Below are 25,247 nucleotides of genomic sequence, written 5' to 3'. Positions count from 1 at the left end.
TCTCTATGACTTTAACTGTGTATAAGGGGCTCTTGTAAGAACTGTATTTCAGGATTCTGTTGCCACCTCAAACTTAAGTTCCTTAATTCAGAAACAACAAGTAGCACATTTCCGCCACTCACCGATTTTGATCGTTATTTGAACATGATCCCACAAAATCATATAACTTTTTCTGGGCTGCAATTTTAGTATTATTGGCTTTATTGAACAAAACAGGTCCAAAATCCTTTTACTAACTTACTATGTACTTTGAGCTCACTGCTTCCCACTCCAAAACCCCACCACTGCCATCTCCAGAGTCGTCCAGCCCCTCCCAGCATCTCACTCCACCCACTCCCAACACCATCTCTTCCTCCTACCCCTCTACCCTGTCTCAACCCATCCCATTTCCCTCTTCCAATCCTTTCCCAGTTGCTTCCTCCATTTCCCCCAAATCCCCCACCCCATCCCAAGCACCTAGCCACACCTTTCCCACTGCCCTTTCCTGAACACTTCGCTTCATAGCTTCCCTTTCCCGTCACCTTTCCACACTCCTCTCCCAATCCTATTGGTTCCTCCTACTTGTTGACCTCCTGCTGGAGGATGAGGGGTGAGTCGGGAAAGGTGATGTGAAGAGACGGCCAAATTTCAGAAATGGACCTAAACAGAAGAAATTGAAGAAAGTTGGGGAGAGTGGGACAGGGAGGAGAAATCAGGAGAACTGCCGTGCGAGAGAGTCAGGGAATCAAGAGAGAGTGTTGCAGTAAAGGACTGGAAAACAAGAGAGAAAGACGGAAATCAGGAGAGGCAGTGACTGAGAATGGATGAGGAGAATCCGAAGAATGGCAAGCAAGAGAGAATGAGTGGAATCGGGAGAGGCAACAAGTGAGAAAGGTGAATGGGGAGTCAGGAGGTACAGCAAGCAGGAGAGAGTGTGTAAATCAGGAGAGCTTACAATGTAATTCTTCATGTATGTGCAGTAGCAATGCTAAAAATTAAAATTGGGCCAGCACTATTCAAATCTACAAATTGCGCTAAAAATATACTATTAGAACATGCTTCAGACAGAGGATACCTGCATAATGACAGTGGCTATCTTGTTTAGGAACGTGGGCTAATCTACAGTTGAAGAAATATATTTTGTTCCCCCATCATCAGATTTTCTCCCATTTCTCCTCATGCTGGAATAGTACATGATGCAGTGTGAATCCTCCAGTACTTATTAGAAATGGTCACTAGTCATGTTTCACTTTCTTTGAGATCATTGTTTTTCTATATTAAGCTGGAGAGGGTTCAGAAGAGTTTAACCAGGATGTTGCCAGGTATGGAAGATTTAAGTAATAAAGGAAATAGAGATGTACAGCATGGAAACAGACTCTTCGGTCCAACCCCTCCATACCGACCAGATATCCCAACCCAATCTAGTCCTACCTGCCAGCACCCGGCCCATGTCCGTCCAAACCTTTTTTCACTGGTGTTTGGAAGGTCCAGAGGCAACATTATAGAAGTTTATAAGGTAATGAGAGGTATAGATAGAGTTAATGGTAGCTGTCTTTTCCCTGGAATGGGGGATTTCAAGACTAGGGGCACACAAAGTTTGGGAGAAGATTTGTAGCTCGATGCTCGTTGTTGTGGTTCTGTTCGCCGAGCTGGGAGTTTTTGTTGCAAACGTTTTGATCCCTTTCTAGGTGACATCCTCAGTGCTTGGGAGCCTCCTGTGAAGCGCTTCTGTGATGAGCTAAACCAACGTAGTGGACAAAATCCCATGCAAGGACTGCACAAAACACTACATAGGACAAACAGGAAGACAGCTAACAACCCGCATCCACGAACACCAACTAACCACGAAACGACATGACCAGCTATCCTTAGTAGCCACACACGCAGATGACAAACAACATGAATTCGACTGGGACAACACTACTATTATAGGGCAAGCCAAACAGAGAACAACCAGGGAATTCCTAGAGGAATGGCACTCATCCACAGACTCTATCAACAAACACATCGACCTGGACCCAGTATACCGGCCACTGCAGCGGACAGCAACTGACAACCGGAAGCGGCAGAGGCAAGCCACTATAAATGCCGGAGGAAACATCACAGAAACGCTTCACAGGAGGCTCTCAAGCACTGAGGATGTCACCTAGAAAGGGGACGAAACGTATGAAACAGAAACTCCCAGCTCGGCGAACAGAACCACAACAACTAGGGGCTCACTTTTAAGGTGAGAGAAGAGATTTAAAAAGACAGGAGGGTCAAATCTTTTAAACAGAGGGTAGTTCGTATATGGAATGAGACTCCAGAGGAAGTGGTACAATTACAATGTTTAAAAGACATTTTGATAAGTACATGACTAGGTATATTGGCCAGGAGTAGGCAGGTAGGACAAGTTTAGTTTGTGATTATGTTCGGCATGGACTGGTTGGACCAAAGGGTGTGTTTCCATGCTGTGAGACTCTATGACTCTACGAGCTAGCTCAAAATGTGCCCAATGTTTCATTAGGGAACATTCAATAACTTAGTTCTGGGTCCTCTGCTGTTTGTAATTTTTATTAATGACTTGGGAGAGGGAATCGAAGGGTGGGTCAGTAAATTTGCAGACGATACAAAGATTGGTGGGGTTGTGGATAGTGAGGAGGGCTGTTGTCAGCTGCAAAGTGACTTAGATATGATGCAGAGCTGGGCTGAGGAGTGGCAGATGAAATTCAACCCTGTCAAGTGAGAGGTTGTCCTTATTTGTCCTTCCAAGATGAATGAGGAATACAGGGTTAACGGTAGGGTTCTTAGTAAGGTGGAGGAGCAGAGGGATCTTGGGATCTATGTTCATAGCTTTTTGAAAGTTGTCACTCAGGTGGATAGAGCTTGTAAGAAGGCCGATGGTGTATTAGTGTTCATTAGCAGAGGGATTGAATTCAAGAATCGTGAGGTGATGTTGCAGCTGTACAGGACCTTGGTAAGGCCACATTTGGAGTACTGTGTGCAGTTCTGGTCGCCTCACTTTAGGAAAGATGTGGAAGCTTTGGAGAGGGTGCAGAGGAGATTTACCAGGATGTTGCCTGGAATGGAGAATAGGTAGTACGAGGATAGGTTGGGAGTGCTAGGCCTTTTCTCATTGGAATGACGAAGGATGAGGGGTGACTTGATAGAGGTTTATAAGATGATCAGGGGACTAGATAGAGTAGACAGTCAGAGACTTTTTCTCTGGGTACAACAGTGTGTTACAAGGGGACATAAATTTAAGGTGAAGGGTGGAAGGAATGGGGGGATGTCAGGGATAGGTTCTTTACCCAGAGAGTGGTGGAGGCATGGAATGCACTGCCTGTGGGAGTGGCAGAGTCAGAATCATTGGTGACCTTTAAGCGGCAATTGGATAGGTACATGGATGGTGCTTAAGCTAGGACAAATGTTCAGCACAACATCGTGGGCTGAAGGGCCTTTTCTGTTCTGTATTGTTCTATGTTCTATGTTCAACCCCAACCTCCACAATCTCTTCTGTGGATCAGGGGTACTGAAGTTGATTATGGAGCTGTCTTTAGCATTCGAGTTTTTCTAGTCTACACAGCTCAGATCGGTTCCAAGCAAATATCTTCCTAAAGGACCAACACTAGCTTTTGTGAATATAAATTATTTTGAATAAGAGCAACATCTTGAGAACCAAAAAGCTAATTGATGATAAGGTATTTCTAATAACTGGTGCCTGGCTGGAACTCCATATAATTCAACTCATACTGAATAAATTGTATTGACTTGACGCACTGAATATCAGAGGTATCAATAATGCATTTTCTGATACCAGGGTATGACATTAAGAGATTCAAATATCTTAAACTGTGAGCAAATATTTCAACTTTTTTCATAAAGCAGCTCCTAACTTAATATTTTCAGTGCAAATGGATTATTTTACTGAAAGGCAACATCCAAAATTAGCTGACTGATAGTTAGTGTGTTCCTCTACAACATTGTACCTTCAATATTAAGGTTTTGTGATATAAAGATCAGACAATTTCATTTACAAAAGCTAGTTTGCAGCCAAATTCAAAAATAAGACTATGATAAATTATAGTTTGTATAAAAAAAAACCTGATAAAACCAACTTGAATCTTCTACTGTTAACCTCAACTGGGACTAAACCATACCATATATGAAGCTGTATTCACATCCATCAGTCAAGAATCACCAGCTCTGCTCTTGCTGATAATAATCCACCATCTTAACTGTATCAAGCAACATTTAACCTCAAAAACCACTAGGCATCTCCAGCAAAACATTTACAATGCATCTGAAAACAGCTGTAAATAAAATTACAGTAGTGTACATTATTTTCAGAATCAATGAGTTAAAAAAAACAGTTCTTAATGCAGTCTAAATTCAAGGATCTCTTCATACCGATTGACATATGGTTAATTGTTCAGCTTGTAATTGCTAATGTACAGTACTTTTGCCACATGACTAATGTTTAAAATAAAAGAAAGAGTTTTCATTAATATACCACTTTTTACATATATTGGGCTCCCAAAGTGCTTCACAGTGCAAGCACTGCTATTTGTAGATAAATGTGTCAATGATGCCAGCTGATACTCCACTGAAGGAAACACTGCATTTAGGTGAGACATTAAGCCACCTGCTCATGGATATGAGGAATCAACATCACTAAATTTTCTCCTAATTTCTCTCCATTTATGTTTAAGAGATCTTGATACGTACCAATTTACTCACATTTATCTATATAATAGCAGTGGTCACTGTCACCAAGTCAGTCCAGTTCCAAAAAAAGGCTGTTAGAAAGTATTCTGATATTTTCTTCATAAATCAAATCGGCATCAATGTCCATTAGGTTGAGACAGACATTGCAAACTGTTATGGACCAACTCTTCCTTAACAAGTGAGCAAAAAAACGTGGTAAAATGGAGACAAGTAATAAGGTGTATTCTTTTTTACTTCCAATCTCCTCCTGTCAAATGGAATATTGGGGTTGGATAGGAAACAGCATGCAGCAGTTTGGCCTTGCATTCAATCGACCTGTTCAGATGTGTTGTACCACACCTTCAGACCAGGAGGAACTTGAATCCAGACTTTCAAGCTAGAGGTTGGGACACTAACACTTCCAGCAAAGTCCCCTGCAATCTTTGCCTCTTTGTCTTGTTTTTCCTTTGGGGTGTATAAAACGCTTATCTTCTACCCAAAGTTGAAATGCACGAAAATGGTCCCTCACACTGGCTGTCTCTCTTCCTCACACTCACTTTCACACATATCTGATCAAGGTTCTTCCTCCCACTCCACCGAAGACATGCAGGTCCTTGGACTCCTCCATCGCCAGAACATAACACGACGGTTGGAGGAGGAGCGCCTCATCTTCCGCCTGGGAACCCTCCAGCCACAAGGGATGAACTCGGATTTCTCCAGTTTCCTCATTTCCCCTCCCCCCACCTTGTCTCAGTCGATTCCCTTGGACTCAGCACCGCCCTCCTAACCTGCAATCCTCTTCCTGACCTCTCCGCCCCCACCCCCTCTCCGGCCTATCACCCTCACCTTGACCTCCTTCCACCTATCACATCTCCACTGCCCCTCCCCCAAGTCCCTCCCCCCTACCTTTTATCTGAGCCTGCCTGGCACCCTCTCCTCATTCCTGATGAAGGGCTCTGGCCCGAAACGTCGAATTTCCTGTTCCTTGGATGCTGCCTAACCTGCTGTGCTTTAACCAGCAACACATTTTCAGCTCTGATCTCCAGCATCTGCAGACCTCACTTTTTACTCGAAGGTTCGGAGTCAGGCAATCATGTCAAGTCTTGCAAGACCAGATACAAGGAAAAGCTCACTGTGTCATGAAACTATGGCTTCAATTCAAGCACGACATTCCTTCTGTGCAAGTATGACTTTTCCACCATTTTTGATAGACATACAGAACATATTTAGCAGCAGTATGTAGTAGATCACAATTAATTTGCCTTGTGAATCCACAATTATCAGCTGAACCTGCCCAAACCACATTCTGTACAGCAGTCCATGCAGCTTGCAGAGTGTATACTCTTGCCATTTCATCTAGGCTGCATTCAAACCATCTGTTCACCTGCAGCACCAGCTACTTTTCCCTCCCTTAAAACAAGTATTCAGGATAGTATGTAGGCAAAGGTGCCTCACATTATGTTACTCATGCTCTGCAGCCAAAGCTGCACTGTGTTGACTAGGACAGATCTGCTTGTGGTAACTAACTTTGTTGAACTTCAGCCTTGTACTCAGAAGTTTCCAGAAAAAAAAAGAAAAATCCAGGCTATGGCAAATGAAGACATGAACAATTCAAAAGACGACACTAGGAATAAGCTACTTGTTGTGTTTGTCTCTGTACTATGCACTAAGAATTAAGGTCATGTTACAGCTGGAGAAGAATACACAACTGCAGTTTGTTCAGCCCAAGTATAAATAATAGTATACACTGAGACCTCAGGATATACTTTTTTTTATTCATTCATGGGATGTGAGCATCATTGGCAAGGTAAACATTTATTGCCCATTCTTAACTGCCCTCGAGAGATCACAAGTATAATCACAAGTACTTTTAAAAAGTAAACACTTTATAGCTTAACTGAAAAAAAGGATACTAAATCACAGGAAGGTCAATCAATCCTGAGCTAATCTCAGCTTGGGTGCCAGTGGTTATGCTGGTATTGGCCTCCCACAGACAGGATTGTCAATGATGGTGACCACTGTCCTCTGAGCATTCATGAAAATAAACGTGGGTTAACAGGACTTGAGGGGATGCATCCTAGGACATTAAAGGAAGTAATTACACAGATAGTGAATGCACTGATAGTAATCTTCCAAGAATGTTTAGACCCTGGAAAAGTTCCAAAGCATTGGGAACTGCCAATGTAACACTTTTATTTACAAAGTGAAGGAGACAAAAATACAGGTAACTATGGGCCAGTTAGTCTGTTATTGGGAAAATGTGAAAGTCTATTATAAAGGATGTAATAGCAGAGCATTTAGAAATAATGAAATAAAATGAGAGCCTATATGGTGTTGAAGGTAGTATATTAGCATGGATAGAGGATTGGCTAACTAATAAAACAGAGTTGGGAAAAGGGAGAATTTGTAAGGTTATGCCCTTTGGCAGGACAAGAAATATTAAATAAGTGGAGAAAGACTACAAAAGACTACAGAACAGAAAGCTTACATTCAAATTCAGTGGGTAATTGGGAAGACAAATCGAAAGTTGGCCTTTATTTCAAAGAGAATAGAGTATAAAAACGTAGAGAAGTTAAAACTATATAAGGCACTAGTCAGACCACACCAAGACTATAAACAGTTTTGGGTCCCTTTTCAAAGGAAAGATATACTGGTATTGGAATACTCCTACTTCAGTAATGCATAAACTTACAGAAGCTGCTATTAACTTTACGACCATGCAATACCATAGAAGGTCTGGCTTAATTCAGATCAACGGTATGTATTCTAGCATGGCAATTCCACTGGTTCACTTGCTTCCACAGACTATTGGAATTGTGACCTTGAATACTTTGTAAATGTACTGACTTTGTTTTGGTCATTTTCAAAGCCTATCATGGGGTTTAGCATAAAGGATTTCTTTATAGGTTAGTATCACAGTCGCTTTGCATCATACTGTATCTAATTTGTCGCAAATCTTGACATATACCATGGTTGAGCATTCCTCTCAGCTGCATCTGCAAAACTGAAGGTGCTCAAAACTATATTCTCTTATTCTATTCCTTTTAGCTAATGATTTCCTCAATCCACATACACTTATATTCAGTATAATTCCACTTTACCTTCATAACTGGTTGAAGATTTCATGCTGTTAATCAACGCAGTTAATGAATTTTTAAATTAAATTCATTATCTTAATACACCACATGCACATTTTGGGTGGCACAACAGTTAGCACCACTGCCCCACAGTGCCAGGGATCCACGTTTGATTCCAGCTTTGGGTGACTCCATGTATGGAGATTGCACAATCTCCCCATGTCTGCTCCAGTTTCCTCCCACAGTACAAAGCTGGGCAGGTCAGGTGATTTGGCCATGCTAAATTACCCCAGAATGAGGATGTGTAGGCTAGATGGATTAGCCATGGTAAATGCTGGGTTAAGGGATTAGCCATGGTAAATACTGGCCTGGGTGGGACACTAGTTATCTGTACTGTAGGGATTCCATGATTGTTTCAGTATCTCAACGGCAGTTCCACTAAGTCTCCAAAAAGTCCACTTTCTTAACATTTTTAGCGATGCATTTCACCCCTAAGCACATAAATATCAATACCTGATCCTCTTCACTGAAAGCATGCTAGTGCTCTTCAATGTTTACTTTGTCTGGTTATAAAACTCTTCCAAATTTCTGTTAACATCCCATGAACATGCTGTCACATACTGGTTTTTGTTCTGAAATAAAGCATAGCTCCAGAAATAGTGACAGGTTAGTCATATCTTATTAAACCCCCTCATATTGTCAGTCTAAAAATATTTTCACATACTTTCTTTCAGTCAGTAATGTCATTAAAAGAACTAGAATGATTGAAGTGGAAAGTGATGATTTAGAGCTAAGAGCTGGGTAATGTTTCAGAAAATAGTTCTTTCCAGTGTGAAATGCTACTACTTCAAGGTTTAAATTTTAAAATAAATGACATTAAAATCACACACCTTGCATCACACAGGATACATTTAGAATTTCTGAGGGAATTGGAAGAAATAACAGAGTTCAGTGAATGAATGTGTTGCAGAGGATTGAAGAGTAACTAAACCTTGTTTCAACAGGGCAAGACAAACTTAGGTAATTACAGACCAGTTAACTTAATGAAGACAGAAAAAAGATGACAACAAGACGGGCACTGTACTGGCTCCTGAGGGAGCTGTCAGCTTGAGGAAATATAAATATGAAGAAAAGCATGAAATACTGAGGCTGCTTTCATCAGAATAGAGATATTGAAGCAGTTTGATGGAGAGATTTAAAATTCTCATGGAATCAGACAAAGAAGGATTGACGGCTGTTCAAGAAAACTATGTCACCCTGAACAGATCTGCTGTAGTTCCAGTCCCAATCTACATGACTGATGCTTAATCTCCTCAGCAAGTACGCACAGTCAAGGACTACAGCCTTGTTAGCAACATCCAAATCCCAAGAACCAATATAAAATGAAATAGATAGAACTACACTGGAAATCTGAAATGAGAAGTCATTGACACAGGATTAAATGCAAGAGATATAGGAGAGAGCAAGAGATTTCCTTTTTGTATATAAGGTTCTGTAATGCACCACCAGCGTTTGTAATTAAAGCAGGAACTATACTGACTTAAAAGATTAGGTTCAATATACTCTCAGTGGAAAGTGGAGGTACCAAAAGGCAATGGGAATAGAACAATCAAATGGTACTGCTCATGTGAGAGGTTGACACATGGCTAAAATGTCTTTTTATGTGTCATAATTTCCACCCAATGCAACACAAGGAATTTGTCATTAAATAGCACATGAAGGCAGTAAAACATACCAAGATACTCAGCAGCGTAATCACACAAAATTGGATATTTACTTGAAATATTAGAGATTTAATTTGCTCTATTGACCTGCAAGAAATTGAATACCCCAGGAGTAAGGTAGTGTGTCTTAATCTTATAGGTGGAATGTGGGAGGTTTACACAGCCATTTCCTTGCCATTCAAGGATGACTTACATATTCATCCCGAAATCAATAAGAACATTACAGTTGGAATTTGACGACTCCCCTATAGTTAGAGAAAACAATTTGCAACAGATTTGACCATTAAGGGATAATTTGCATTACATTGTTTCTGGAGGTGGAGTGGTCTCTGTGTGGCATGTGACTATGAGGGGGTGCTGAGGGGGGTCTTGTGAGCAGTACTAACTGTGATGTTGAGAGTTTTGTATAAAGGAATGACTGTTTCCTTTGTTCAGGGACAGCTTTTGCAACGACCTGGTAAGCTCTGCGAGATGTGTGTTAAAGGTTCCTCCAGAAAGCTTGTACTGTACTGTGCTGAATAAATTTGGTTGCTTGTTCACAGAAGTTGATGTGTTGTAGTTGCATCAAACGTGTAAGAATCTCAAGAGTAAATGAACCTAACATTTGGTGACAGCAGTGGGATTCCAACAGCTTCCAGGTGAACAGAATAAGTTATCGTCTGAGTGTCAGTTGTGTGAGACAGATGGGCCCACAACATAAGCTTCACCTTGATCTCTCTCTCTCTTGCTCTCTCTAAATCTACCACTCAATCCCCTCAGACTCTATGGTAACGGAATTTCTGAGGTAACTTACGGATTTGCATGCTGATGAGTTTGCTTTCAGAATCATAAATTATTGGGAATTCAGGGGTTATAGTCCTCTAGGTGAAAAGGAGTTAAAGTCCTCTACTGGTGAGATTTGGGTTCAGGAGCATAGCGTAAAAAATCAACTAGGCAAAAGTGAGGACTGCAGATGCTGGAAACCAGAGTTTAGATCAGAGTGGTGCTGGAAAGGCACAGCAGGTCAGGCAGCATCCGAGGAGCAGGAAAATCGACTTTTCTGATTCCTGATGAAGGGCTTTTGCCCGAAATGTCGATTTTACTGCTCCTCGGATGCTGCCTGACCTGCTGTGCTTTTCCAGCACCACTTTGATCTAAACCCTCGTAAAAAATCAACAGCTACGTCTGTCTCTATCACCCTGCCGGAGACTGGTTGTTAAGAGGGGAGATCCCTCAAAAAGGTCAGGATCCCAAAATGGGTGTGGAGACTAAAAGACACTAGACTAGTATATAGAGATAGTCAGAAGTTCAGAACATAACACAAAAATGGGACAAACGTTGGATAAGTCAGGAGTCGGGACCCCTTTGTATCCGTTATGCCATGATGACACCCAAAATGAGGAAAGGTTCAGGCATCTGTCAGCATGCTTAAATAAAAAGTTGGGAAATGAAATTTGGCCGCTGGGAGGAACTTGGGACATAGACAAATGTTTTAAGGCAGAGGAGGCAATCTAGAAACGAGATAAGGGAACTAAATGAAAAACTTTCATATCCAAAGAAAGACAGCAGAGGAAATTACAAACAAATCTAAACAGACTAGCTGGGAGAATAATGCATGTCAAAGAGGGACTAGTGTGTGTGATAATATGGGAAACCCCAAGTCTTGGCAGGTGCTGAGGAGTCGGTGTGAGGATTGTGATATGAGTGAAGGAAACCAGGAAAAATTGAGAAAGGAAAGACAGTAAAGAATCAGAGCTGAAATGCCAAGCTGAACTTTCAAGAGGGAATAAAATGGAATACCTCCTGCCATGTTTGGTCTGCCGATTTCGTTCCAAAATAATAACACTGATGACCAGGAGGAGGATTGGCAAATTTGGTGTGGGACTCCGCCATACCAACCCAGAGACCCTAATACCCCTGCCAGCACCCCACCACCTCAGTCTCAGTCTCAGAACCAACAACTATTACCCCCACTCTACCCTCTGCTACCACCTGCCTGTCCACAACCTGATCCTCAGCCCCTGAGAAATGCTAACTGACCAGAACCAGACCTTGGAATGTTTCACCGACCCAGTCATCTTCAATACCCAGAGAGAGCAAAGGACTAGACCTTTTGAGAGGCATAGGGGACAGAACAATTTATCCTATAACACTGACACAAACAGTAGTACTGAACATGACAAACTTCACCATTACGACCACAAAGACAATGGGTAACCCAGAAAGATGGTAAAAGGACCGGTTGATCCTAGTTCTTCCCACCAAAGAAGGGGAAGAATCCCCGTAAACACAGACTGAAACAGTTCCCTACTTGGATAGTCCCTAATCCAAACCCTGGAGTAGCAGGCGAGGCCACTATGCAAGTTTACACTCCTTGGAAACCCCAAGAGATGTGTTTCATTATGTCATATGCCCCAAACAAAAAAAAAAGTCCCAAGGCTGAAAGACTGGAGCAACTGGGCTTACACTACCCCTGCTCGTGCTCTGAGGGGAACACTACCCCTGCTCATGACTCCACCCCCATTTCCCCCACCATCACATCCACTCCAGGTACTGGCTCTGACCCCACTCCCAGCTCCACACCCACACCAGATCCCAGCTCCCAGCCCTGCTGAGTTTTCACCATCCCTCCAGACCTCCCCCTCACTGAGGACGAACGATCAGTCCTCAGCAAAGGACTCACCTTCATCCCCCTCCGTCCACGCATTAATGAATTTAATACACGCCGTGACGTCGAACAATTCTTCCGTCGCCTCTGCCTCCGAGCTTACTTTCACAATCAGGATTCCCGCCCACCTTCCGAGGACCCCTTCGCCTACCTCCAACACACTGCATCCACCTGGACACCCCGCGCTGGCCTATTACCTGCCCACGACCTCTTCATTTCCAACTGCCTCAACCTGTCTACCCCCCCCTCCCCCACTCTAACCTCTCACCCTCACAACGCGCAGCCCTCCAATCCCTCTGCCCCAATCCCAACCTCACCACTAAGCCAGCGGATAAATAGGGTGCAGTGGTAGTCTGGCGCACTGACCTCTACACCGCTGAAGCCAAACGCCAACTCGAGGACACCTCTTCCTACTGCCCCCTCGACCATGACCCACCCCCCATCACCAAACCATCATCTCCCAGACCATACAGAACCTCATCACCTCAGGAGATCTCCCACCCACAGCTTCCAACCTCATAGTCCGGGAATCCCACACTGCCCGGTTCTACCTCCTTCCCAAGATACACAAACCTGACCACCCTGGCCGACCCATTGTCTCAGCATGCTCCTGCCCCACTGAACTCATTTCTACCTACCTAGACACTGTCCTACTCCCCCCTAGTCCAGGAACTCCCCACATACATTCGAGACACCACCCATGCCCTCCACCTCCTCCAAGACTTCCGTTTCCCCGGCCCCCAATGCCTCATCTTCACTATGGATGTCCAATCCCTCTACACCTCCATCCGCCATGACCAGGGCCTCCAAGCCCTCCGTTTTTTCCTCTCCCGACGTCCCCAACAGTACCCTTCCACCAACACTCTCATTCATTTGGCCGAACTGGTCCTCACCCGTAACAATTTCTCCTTTGAATCCTCCCAGTTCTTCCAGACCAAAGGGGTAGCCATGGGCACACGTATGGGCCCCAGCTTTGCCTGTCTCTTTGTTGGCTACGTAGAACAGTTGATCTTCCATAATTATACCGGCACCACTCCCCACCTCTTCCTCCGCTACATTGATGACTGCATTGGCACCACCTCGTGCTCTCGCAAGGAGGTTGAGCAATTCATCAACTTCACCAACACATTCCACCCTGACCTTAAATTTACCTGGACCATCTCTGACACCTCCCTCCCCTTCCTGGACCTCTCCATCTCCATTAATGACGACCGACTTGACACTGACATTTTTTTACAAACCCACCAACTCCCACAGCTACCTGGATTACACCTCTTCCCACCCTATCTCTTGCAAAAATGCCATCCCGTATTCCCAATTCCTCCATCTCCACCATATCTGCTCCCAGGTGGACCAGTTCCACCATAGAACACACCAGATGGCCTCCTTCTTTAGAGACCACAATTTCCCTTCCCACGTGGTTAAAAATGCCCTCCAATGCATCTCGTTAACATCCCGCACCTCCGCCCTCAGACCCCACCCCTCCAACCATAACAAGGACAGAACGCCCCTGGTGCTCACCTTCCACCCTACCAACCTTCGCAGAAACCAAATCATCCGCCGACATTTCCGCCACCTCCAAAAAGACCCCACCACCAGGGATATATTTCCCTCCCCACCCCTTTCCACCTTCCGCAAAGACCGTTCCCTCCGTGACTACCTGGTCAGGTCCACGCCCCCCTACAACCCACCCTCCCATCCTGGCCATTTCCCCTGCCACCGCAGGAACTGTAAAACCTGTGCCCACACCTCCATCCAAGGCCCTAAAGGAGCCTTCCACATCCATCAAAGTTTTACCTGCACATTCACTAATATCATTTATTGTATCCGTTGCTCCCGATGCAGTCTCCTCTACATTGGGGAGACTTGGTGCCTCCTAGCAGAGCGCTTTAGGGAACATCTCCGAGACACCCGCACCAATCAACCACACCGCCCCGTAGCCCAACATTTCAACTCCCCCTCCCACTCTGCCAAGGACGTGGAGGTCCTGGGCCTCCTTCACCGCCGCTCCCTCACCACCAGACGCCTGGAGGAAGGCGGCCTCATCTTCCGCCTCGGAACACTTCAACCCCAGGTAGCAATGTGGACTTCAACAGCTTCCTCATTTCCCCTTCCCCCACCTCATCCTAGTTTCAAACTTCCAGCTCAGCACTGTCCCCATGACTTGTCCGGACTTGTCCAACCTGCCTAGCTCCTTTTCCACGTATCCACTCCACCCTCTCCTCCCTGACCTATCACCTTCATCTCCTCCCCCACTCACCCATTGTACTCTATGCTAATCTCTCCCCACCCCCACCCTCCCCAAGCTTATCTCTCCATGCTTCAGGCTCACTGCCTTTATTCCCGATGAAGGGCTTTTGCCCGAAACGGTCGACTTTGCTGCTCGTTGGATGCTGCCTGAACTGCTGAGCTCTTCCAGCACCAATGATCCAGAATCTGGTTTCCAGCATCTGCAGTCATTGTTTTTACCTGGGCTTGTATAGCCTTGAGTTTAGAAGGCTGAGAGGGGATCTGATTGAGACATATAAGATTATTAAAGGATTGGACACTTTGGAGGCAGGAAACATGTTTCTGCTGATGGGCGAGTGCCGAACCAGAGGACACAGCTTAAAAATACAGGGCAGACCATTTAGGACAGAGATGAGGAGAAACTTCTTCACCCAGAGAGTGGTGGCTGTGTGGAATGCTTTGCCCCAGAGGGCAGTGGAGGCCCAGTCTCTGGATTCATTTAAGAAAAAGTTGATCGAGCTCTCAAGGAGTGTGGAATCAAGGGTTATGGAGATAAGGCAGGAACAGGATTAAGGATGATCAGCCATGATCATATTGAATGGTGGTGCAGGCTCAAAGGGCAGAATGGCTTACTCCTGCACCTATTGTCTGTTGTCTAAGGATTTTATAGATTACATTATCAGGATGATCCAAATGTATCAGGCCACACCTCAGGATCTTTTCAGTTTGTGCTGTATGGCATCGATCCCGAATGAGGAATCACGATGGAAAACCCAGTTGGGAGGACATAATGACTGGGCAGCCTTTGCAGGTGCAATGCTCCAACCTGGGGACCAAATCCAGGCAATTAGGGGGGCCCTGCAAAGAACCTTGCAACAACTGGTGGATATAACTAAAGTATTAGAGTGCAGCCTAAAGCAGGGGGAAGAAGGTTCACATTTCTAGGAATGGTTCTGTTCCACATACGCCACCTATGCAGGCGGCACTGCTTAAAATGCAGCGAATCCCTCACCCCAGTTCAATGCTCTCCTGTTGCAGAGTATTCCAGAAGGGGTTGCCACAGCTATTAGGACCAACAATATGGATTGGCCAAACAACACCTGTCTACAAACAAGAAGGGCACTCACTACAGGAATAGCATAAAAGACTCTAAACAAACACAGTAAAACATAAAATGGTACAGCGTCCTCCTCGTCAGCCCCGTCACAGGGGCTCTGTTGCTCCAGTTGTAGACCTGGTCAATGGAATTAGCTATGGGTATGCTACTCACCCGGATGGCCCCAGTGCTCCTCTTTATCAGTCATTCTATGCCCCTTCAGCCCCTTTCTGCAACCACAACAGTCGCTCCCTGCTCCGTAGCGGCCTGCCCTGTCGGGCAACGCAAAGGTCAGCACAGGGCTGTTTTAACTGTAGTGCCAGGGATCATTGTCTGTAGGTACAGCAACAACATAGACCTCAAAACAGGAGACAACCTTTCTCCACCAGTAACCCTTTCTCAGCCTGACTATCTGCCCTTCCAATTTACCCCAGGTTGACCAACGACTCTGAGGATGAACCGTTGCTTGACCATTGAGGACAATGAAATCCCTTGACAATTGATACCAGCACCACAGCTTCAATGCTTGAAACCTCCTGTGTACGCCAACACAGATTTAGACTCTCACCCACCTTTATGAACCTTAGTGCCTTAACCAGGAAGGAAAGACCATATTCCCTGACGGAACCACTATCTGTTCAATTTGGCCTCCAGATCTGTACTGTCCGATTTGCACAAACCCCTGATTTAGGGATTAACCCAACAGGAAGGGATTTGTTGTGTTCCCTCCAAGTCGACATTCTACGCGTTAACAAGGGCATCTCCATTAAAAACACTGTCACGAAGAGACAATTTTGGATCTATTGCGCCCCCCTCCGAATGATGGGCTGTTGATTTGAGGCCAGAGGATTTTATTCCTCCCCGGCAGGCCCCCAATCCCGATGTAACTCTTTGCTATAATTCCACTGGAGCTTCCACTGAGCTGGCAGCCACCTTTGTTCCCTTCCTAGGATCGACTGTCACTATTACCATTATAGGTGAGGAGAAATCAGCCCTCTTCGTGGGTGTGCAAGTCTACCTATGGTATCAATCAGGATTGGCTTCTTCCCACATTACCTTGTCTGTGGACAAGGGATATAAAAGCTAAGGCCCTGGGAATCTTAGTGCACCGTTTACAGCAGCAGTCAGACCCCAGTGTCACTGACATTCCACAACAGCTGACTGAGGGGAATTCAGGCCTTTTCACTGTAGCGGGCATACTTTGTCCCCATCAACCCCAACACAATCCCTCGGAAGAACCCTTTCCAGATCTTTGGTCGGTCTCTTAGCATGAACTAGCCCCACAGAGGCTATAAAGATCCAGATTATACCAGGGGCGAAACTGCCTTCAATACCCCAGTACCCCCTAAGACCAGAAGCAATAGAAGGGATATCAACCTTGATAGATTCGTTTCTCCAACAAGGCGTTCTAATCCCCTGCCAATCACCCTGCAACACCCACATTCTACCTGGTCCAAAGCTAGGATACCCAGAATGGAGGTTAGTACAGGATCTCAGGCAGACGAATAGAATAGTCCAGCCTTTACACCCAGTCGTACCAAACCCTGCTTTGATTCTTAACAGCATCCCCGCTAGCTCCTATATTTTTACCCTGTTGACCTACAGCATGCTTTCTAAGCTCTCCTTCGGGCAGCAGATTGCTAATATTCATTTGCCTTTACCTTCAAATGTCAGCAGTACATGTGGATGCACCTCCCTCAGGGATCTGTCCATTCGCCCACTTTATTCTCCCAGGTATTGCACCAGCAGTTTTCGGAGCGTCAGCTGCTGAGTGGCTCCACCATTGCCCAATATGTTGCCCAAGGGCTCCTGGATAGCCCTTCGGAATCTGCTAACATCACAGATCCCAACTGTCTACTGAACATCTTCTGTACTTGGGGCTTCATCATACCAGCCAGCAAGATTCAACGCACCCAGTGCCGAGTCACATTCCTGGGAACCTTGCTCAGTGCTTCTGACCAACAGTTAACCCTGGAAATTATCACACCCATTCTAGCGACCCTTCTGCCTACAAGTGCCAAGCAAATGCGTGCCTTCTTAGGCCTAGTTAATTACTGCCGACAGTGGCTCCCTAACGGTTAACCCTTTTGGCCTCAAGCAAGGCTTCAAGCACCTTCACCCTAAATGAAGAACAAAAGTCAGCTTTCACTGAATTAAAACAGCCTTTGCTAGTGCCCCAGCATCGGAAAATCTTGTACAACAGTCCCTTCCAGTTGTATGCCAGCATCCTAGAAGACTAGGGGAATGGGTCTGGGTGGGTGCGCTTCGGAGGGTCGGTGTGGACTTGTTGAGCCGAAGGACCTGCTTCCACACTGTAAGTAATCTAATCTAAAACCTGTGGCCTACTATTCAACTCGCCTTGACCCTGTCACCATGGGCCTCCCATTCTGCTCACAGATTCTCCCAGCTATCTACTCCCTTGTAATGACTACTTCCAATATTACTCTTCAAAAATCCCTAACTATCTACCTGACACATGCCATTGTAGCCCTCTTGACTTCTCATCAGGCGCAACATCATACACAAGCTTGACTTAGCCGTTATGAAGTAGCTCTTCTCAATAGCCCCCGTTCTGACCTTCTCCTACCGCTCAACTGTGAACCTGGCAACACTCCTGAGTACCCCTCCAGAGGAGCTTTCAGAACACTGCCCATGACTGCCTTTTGTACAACCACTTCTTAATCTCCCCTTGACCAGACCTTGTAGATGCCTCATTACCCCCACTGGATTTTACCCTCTTTGTGGATGGTAGTTCTTCGATATTACCCTTAGAAGTTCCCCTTTCAAGATACACAGTCGTGAACCACACAGCCACTTTGGAATTGGCCTCCTTCGATCCCCCAGTATCTGCTCAGAAAGCAGAACTTTTTGCTCTAACACGGGCTTGTATCCCGACCACAGAAAAAATCAGGAAATCTATATACGGATACGCGATACACGTTTGGCACAGCCCATGACTTCAGACAGCTATGATCACAACGTGGATTTCTGACCTCCTCAGAGGCACCTATTGAGAACTCACCATATGTCCAAAATCTCTTCAAAGTCATCCTCCTCTTCAAACAATTGGCCATAATCAAATGTGCTGCCCATGTAATGGACCTAAGGACATCAGCAATGGCAATGGCAAACACGGTAGCAGCTCGCAATTCTATTGTGTCCTCTATGAACTGGCAGGCACTAAATGGATCACCTGCCTCAAAACTAGCAGGCATACCAGACACTGTCACTGTGCAGCGTTTACAGAGGTCTCCCCTGACCAAGAAAAACAAAGATGGAAGACGCATGGGTGTTCGCACCTTCCTTCAAAAGGCCTCTGGATTCCCCCCAGTTGGCCAAGTATGTATAGCTGATGTTTTATTACCAGTGTTTATTGACTGTCTTCATACTGACACCCATCTTGGCAAGGAGGGAATGAGTAATATTATATTGCATACCCCCGACTGGCTGAGGCAGCTCAAAAGCGTGTCAAATGATATTTAATATGTCAGCAAAACATTACCAGTCAAGGGATGCAGTGCATAACAGGGAGAACACCCTTGTCAGGTGGTGCATTCCATTGTATCCAGCTTGATTTCATTGAACTGCCACGCGTACATTGTTATAAGTATTGCCTTGTTATTATTGACTTATCTAGTAGATGGATTAAAGCTTTTCTGACCACTAATAATAAAGTCTCAACGGTGGTAAAATTATTCCTGACAGCGATCATACTGAGGTATGGTGTGCCTCGGCAGCTTAGTCCAGACAATGGCCCCCATTTTGTAGGGAAAATCAACAAAGAGCTACGTGAGGCGCTGCAAAACCCAGCAACAATTCCACTGCGCTTACCACCCTCTGGCAGCAGGAATATGGAAAGAGCAAACAGGACTCTTAAAACCAAACTAAGTTAATGTCTGAAACAGGCCTCAACTGGTTGAATGTCTTGCCTTTAGCCCTGTATCACAGGAAGATTACTCCACACTTGACCACTGGGCTATCAGCAGCCAAAATAAGTTATGGCTGACCCAGTAGGACCCCTTGGGGTGCAAACGCAGACCCATTCACCCATGTAGACTTAAATATTATGGGAGAGGAAATCCAAAGATACTTTCAGCAGCTAGCATCGTCTCAAGAGTTTCTCCATTCACAGGTAAAGGACGCCTTCGGACCACCGCCCACCCCTCCACAACCTGATCCAATGGATTCAATCAGCTCCCCAGTCTTGTGCAAGAAAAGCGAAGAAGCTAACAACGGTGAAGAGGAGGTCTGTTTGTTTTTTGTCAGTGGCCTTCCTACGGACATTAAACCACGTCAGCTTTACCTTCTTTTTCGATATTTAAAGGAATATGAGGGTTCCCTGATCAAGCGAACATCACAACAGCCAGTTGGCTGTTACACTTTAACAGCAGAGTGGGAGCAGAAGCAGCAAAGAATGCTGCGTTCACCTAGCCTGCTGCTACTGCAGCCACTGCACTACATGCTCAGATGCGCTGGTATCTTCAATCTGAAGAGTCTCCACAAGGATGGACGTCTCGTCAGTTTTGTGAAGTCTTTAACCTCCGTTACCCAAGAATTCAGATTTCTCTGTGGAGTGATGTGCAAGGACCGACTGAATTTTATTTTCAGGTTGGACTTTCCTGAAGGAGATCTTGGATAACTGGCTCGTTTCTACTCAACTTGGAGGGGATGGAGTGGTCACTATGGACTGTGGATTTAAGAACTTCACTGGTGAACTTTTTTTCCACACATAGAAGGATCCTATCTACTTCATGGACTAGTAATTTTTGTTGTGCTGAAAATGTGTTGCTGGAAAAGCATAGCAGGTCAGGCAGCATCCAAGGAACAGGAGATAGGTATCGCATCTCCAATGCGCCTCCCCCAAGTCCCTCCTCTCTACCTTTTATTTTAGCCTGCTGGACACACTTTCCTCATTCCTGAAGAAGGGCTTATGCCCGAAACGTCGAATCTCCTGTTCCTTGGATGCTGCCTGACCTGCTGCGCTTTTCCAGCAACACATTTTCAGCTCTGATCTCCAGCATCTGCAGACCTCACTTTCTCCTAGTAATTTTTGTTGTGTCAATAACGTGCTTAAGTACTGGCTATAAAATTCTTATGAACAAATTGGTAGAGCCTTTCTCATCCCACATCTAGGTGGTTATCATGGAATGATAAAAGAGGGGAATGGGATACTAAAGAGTTAAATTTCTCTGCTGACCTGCAAGAAATTGAATGGGGGGTAAGGTGGTTTGTCTTTGTCTTACAGGTGGAATGTGGGAAGTTTACATGGTCATTTTCATCCAGAAGTCAATAACAACAATACAGTTGGAATTTAACTATTCCCCTATAGTTAGAAAAAACAATTTGCAACAGATCTGACCATTAAGGGCTGATTTGCATTACACTGTTTCTGAGGGGTGCCTTGTGGGCAGTCCTAACTGTGATGTTGAGAGTTTGTATAAAGACTGGTTCCTTTGTTCAGGGACAGCTTTTGCCACAACCCCATAAACTCTGCAAGGTGTGTGTTAAAGGTTCCTCCAGAAAGCTTGTGCTGTACTGTGCTTAATAAATTTGGTTGCTGGTTCACAGAGGTTGGTGTGTTGTAGTTGCATCAAGTGCGTAAGAAGAGTAAAAGAATCTAACACAGTCACATAAGAGATTTAAGAACAGATGAAGAGTAGGTTTTCAGGAGTATCTTAAAGCATTTGAAAGAGGGAGCGAGAAGGAGAAGTTTTTTTCTTCCATGGAATAAAGGCATCACTGGCAATTTGTTGCTCAGCCCTAATTGTGTGGCTTGCTACGCCATTTCAAAGGGCACTTAGGAGTCAACCACACTTTTGTGGGTCAGGAATTACACCTAGACCAGACAAGGTAAGGACAGCAAACTTCCTCCCATTTGTGGGTTGTCATTCATGAACCAGATGAGTTCTACAACAATTGACAATGGTTATATGGTTACCATGAGACCATAAGAAATACAAACAGAAGTAGGCTGTTTGACACCTGGGCGGCACTGTGGCACAGTGGTTAACACTGCTGCCTCACAGCGCCAGAGACCCAGGTTCAATTCCCGCCTCAGGCGACTGACTGTGTGGAGTGCTCCGGGTGCTCCGGTTTCCTCCCACATTCCAAAGATGTGCAGGCCAGGTGAATTGGCCATGCTAAATTGCCCGTAGTGTTAGGTAAGGGGTAAATGTAGGGGTATGGGTGGGTTGCGCTTCGGTGTGGACTTGTTGGGCCGAAGGGCCTGTTTCCATAGTGTAAAGTGATCTAATCTAAAAAAAAGCCTCAAGCCTACATTGCAACACTATAGGATCACGACTGATCCAACTGTTCTTACGCCCACTTTCCTTAACCCTACTGATCAAGAATTAACATTCCAGAGTCCAAGGCCATCAGTGCTGGAGCAATTAAATTCAGAGATGTGCAAAACACCTTAAGAGGATTAGTAGAAATTATCAGGATGAAAATGAAAGATTTGCATTTGTACGGCATCTTCAAAGCACTTGACAGACAATTAAGTACTTTACTGAAGTGTAGACATGTTTTTAACGTAGGAAACATGACAGTCAGTATGCAATCAGCAAACTCCTACAGACACCAATTTGATAATCACCAGATAACCTGCTTTTCACTAATTTGACAGAGATAAATATTAACCAGGACAAAGGAAAAAACTCTCCATATCTTTGAAATAGGTTCATGGGATCTTTCACATTCACACAAACAGCAAATGGAGGACTTGGTTTAACGTCTCATCTGAAAGTCAGCATTTCCAACTGTGCATTGTTCTCTCAGTACTGCAGCGGAGTGTCAGCTTAGGTTTTCATGCTCAAGCACTGGAATGGCACTTCAGCACAGAACATTGTGATTCAGAGATGAGTCCACTACCAGATAATCCACAGCTGACAAATAAGAATGGGGGTGGGGGATGCAATGATAATTAAAACAAGGATTAGTGTTTAAAAATTAAATGTTACTGGATATGGATGTGAAAACATGAGACAGTATTAGGAAATAAGCTGCAGAGTTTTGCTGAAGTTGGAACAAGGGCTGTTAGCTAGGAGACAATTTGAATAAACAACTTTAGCAGTAACAAAGGTAAGGATGAATATCTAAACAGTAGATTAATTGAAGCAGAGGTGGAGCTGGGTGATGTTACAAAGGCAAAAGTACGTAATCTTGTTGACGAAACATATACATGGTCAGAAACTCATCTTGAAGCTTATAATATAACCAAAAGGTTGTGAATGATAAGATATTGACAATCAAGAGGGATGGAGTTGGTGCAAGGTACCAAACATAATGACATTGGTCTTCTCAATATTTAAAATGGATATTGGAAAAGCAATGTGTCAAATCCAACAGAGCAAATGGATTAAGAAAGGCAGTGCTCAGTGCTATCAACATTTATATGAAAATTAAAGCACATTTTCAGATGAAGCCATCAAGATGCAGCATGTAGATGAAAAATCAGAAGATAACCAAGGATAATCTGACACATTGCAGAAATAAATGGATGAGGAGGATAAAAAAGCCATTGTTCTGGAACTTTATCGTGCCCTAAGAGATCTGAATGTGCTAACTTATACGTGATAAAATCAAGACAAATGGTGTAGCTTTCTACTCTAAATTATACTTTCCAATTATTCCACTTCAAAATTATATGACACATTGTTCATTCTTGCCCTATAAACAATTGGGATGAGAAAGTAGGAGTTATGGTTAGTAAGCTTGCAGATTACACCAAAATTAGAGGTACAGTGGACAATGAAGAAGGTTACCTGAGAGCACAACAGGACCTTGTTCAGATGGGCCAATAGGCTGAGTGGCAGATGGAGTTTAATTTAAATAAATGTGAGGCGCTACATTTTGGAAAGGCATATCAGGGCAAGACTTTATACACTAAGTGGGAAGGCCCTGGGAAGCGTTGCTGAACAAAGATCTTGGAATGCAGGTTCAGAGTTCTTTGTAAGTGGAGTCACAGGTTGATAGGATAGTGAAGGTGGCATTTGGTATGCTTGCCTTTATTGCTCAGTGCACCTAGTGTAGGAGTTGGGAGGTCATTGGTTAGGCCATTACTGGAATACTGTATGTAATCCTGGTCTCCTTTCTACAGGAATAATGTTGTGAAACTTGAAAGGGTTCAGAAAAGATTTATAAAGCTATTGCCAGGGTTGGAGGGTTTGGCTTTAGGGAGAGGCTCAATAGATGGGGGCTATTTTCCCAAGAGTGTCAGAGGCTGAGGACTGACTTTATTGAGGTTTATAAAATCATGAGGGGTATGGACAAGCTATTTCCCCTGGCATAAGGAACTCTAAAACTAAAGGTCATAGGTTTAAGGTGAGAGGAGAAATATTTAAAATGGATCCAAGGGCACCTTTTTCACACAGAGAGTGGTGAATGTATGCACTGAGCTCCAGAGGAGATGGTGGAGGGTGGTGCAATTACAACATTTAGACTCAATGTCATGCCAACCAGATTTCCTAATCTAATCTAGTCCTATTTGTCAGCAGTTGGCCATTATCCCTGTAAACCCTTCCTATTCATATACCCATCCAGATGCCTTTAAAATGTTGCAATTGTACCATCCTTCACCACTTTCTCGGCAGTTCAATTCTTACAAAGGCAGCTCGTTGGGTGATATGAATAGGAAGGCTTTAGAGGGATATAGGCCAAATGCTGGGAAATGGAGGTGATCAATTTATTTAGGATATCTGGTCAAAATGGACGAGTCAGACCAATGGGTCTGTTTCCATGCTATATATCTCAATGACTCTAAATGTCATGTCTTTGAAGACAAAGTTATGGTGCACACTATTCACTCAGTCATTCTCTGGTACAAGTGGCCAAACAGATTAGGCTACACTGTAAATGTCAGTTAGCTTTTCCTCAAATTCAGCCCTCATAGGTCACTGATATGCATGCCCCATCAAAAAAGCAAATCAGGCTAAATTTTCTCTTGCATGTTCTAAGGCCAATGATGGTGCCCTCTTACAAACAATTCAGTTTGGCACAAATTAGAAATCAAGCATGGTACCTTCCTGGCTTTTACAATACAAAACTACACTGTCCAGTTTGCCCAGAAACAAAGTAATCGGGGGGGGGGGGCCTCCTTTAAACGATGTCAGCATCATTTAGAGAAAAATCACAACACTCAAGCCAGTTTCTTTCCGCAGTATACTGAAAGAATGATCAACCACTATCCCTCTAACCTTAACTAAAGAAAAGCAGCATTTCTCAAATTTAAAAGTAAAACCACTGTCAGGCCCAGCAGGAAAGTGGATTCTTCCCACAGGTTTCTAAACTTCAGGAAAACAGGCTGGAAGATCCCATTCTTTAGCTACTCTTTCTTTTACCTGCAAATTTCATCCTGATTCCAGCAACTTCCGCGAATTCATGAGCTTTTCCCTTTCCGACGAGTCTTACATTTCCTTTCACCTGAAAATTAGAAACTCAACAGCAAAAAAACTTTACAGCGACAAACACCACAGCGCAGGCTGATGGCGTCACTCAAAGCGTCCGCCTGCGAACGGTGACCGCGGTCCTCCAGGTACAGCGCCCCCTCTGCATGGGAGGGAGCAGTGCTCGGAACCTGCAGACTGTGACAGAACCCTTAGAACTGTTCGAGGAGACGAATAAAAGCAGAAAGTACTGGGGAAAATCAATAGTTCTGGTAGCATCTGTAAAAAAAGAGAGAAACAGAGCTTACAATCCGGAATTACCCTTTTTCAGAACTTCAAGTTGACCTGTTCCCTCTCCAAGATGCTTGGAAGATCGGGTAGAGGGAATGGGTCTAGGAGGGTCTCTTCGGAGGGTCGGTACGAACT

General features: G+C 44.4%; 1 protein-coding gene across 3 annotated transcripts in view; it reads right to left on the bottom strand.

The window, feature by feature from the left end:
• LOC132823913 (ataxin-1-like) overlaps positions 1–24,937 on the bottom strand; it is a 44,959-nt gene extending 20,022 nt beyond the window's left edge. For all 3 annotated transcript variants that reach the window (XR_009645611.1, XM_060838025.1, XM_060838026.1), the window contains exon 1: positions 24,777–24,937. The gene's annotated coding sequence lies outside the window, so the exon portion shown is untranslated. The remainder of the gene's footprint in view (positions 1–24,776) is intronic.
• Between the last annotated feature and the right edge of the window lie 310 nt (positions 24,938–25,247).

Source organism: Hemiscyllium ocellatum, chromosome 17 (genome assembly GCF_020745735.1).
Source record: "Hemiscyllium ocellatum isolate sHemOce1 chromosome 17, sHemOce1.pat.X.cur, whole genome shotgun sequence".
Taxonomy (NCBI): domain Eukaryota; kingdom Metazoa; phylum Chordata; class Chondrichthyes; order Orectolobiformes; family Hemiscylliidae; genus Hemiscyllium; species Hemiscyllium ocellatum.
Note: the sequence above shows the minus strand (reverse complement) of the source record. Positions and strands in the feature narration are given on the sequence as shown.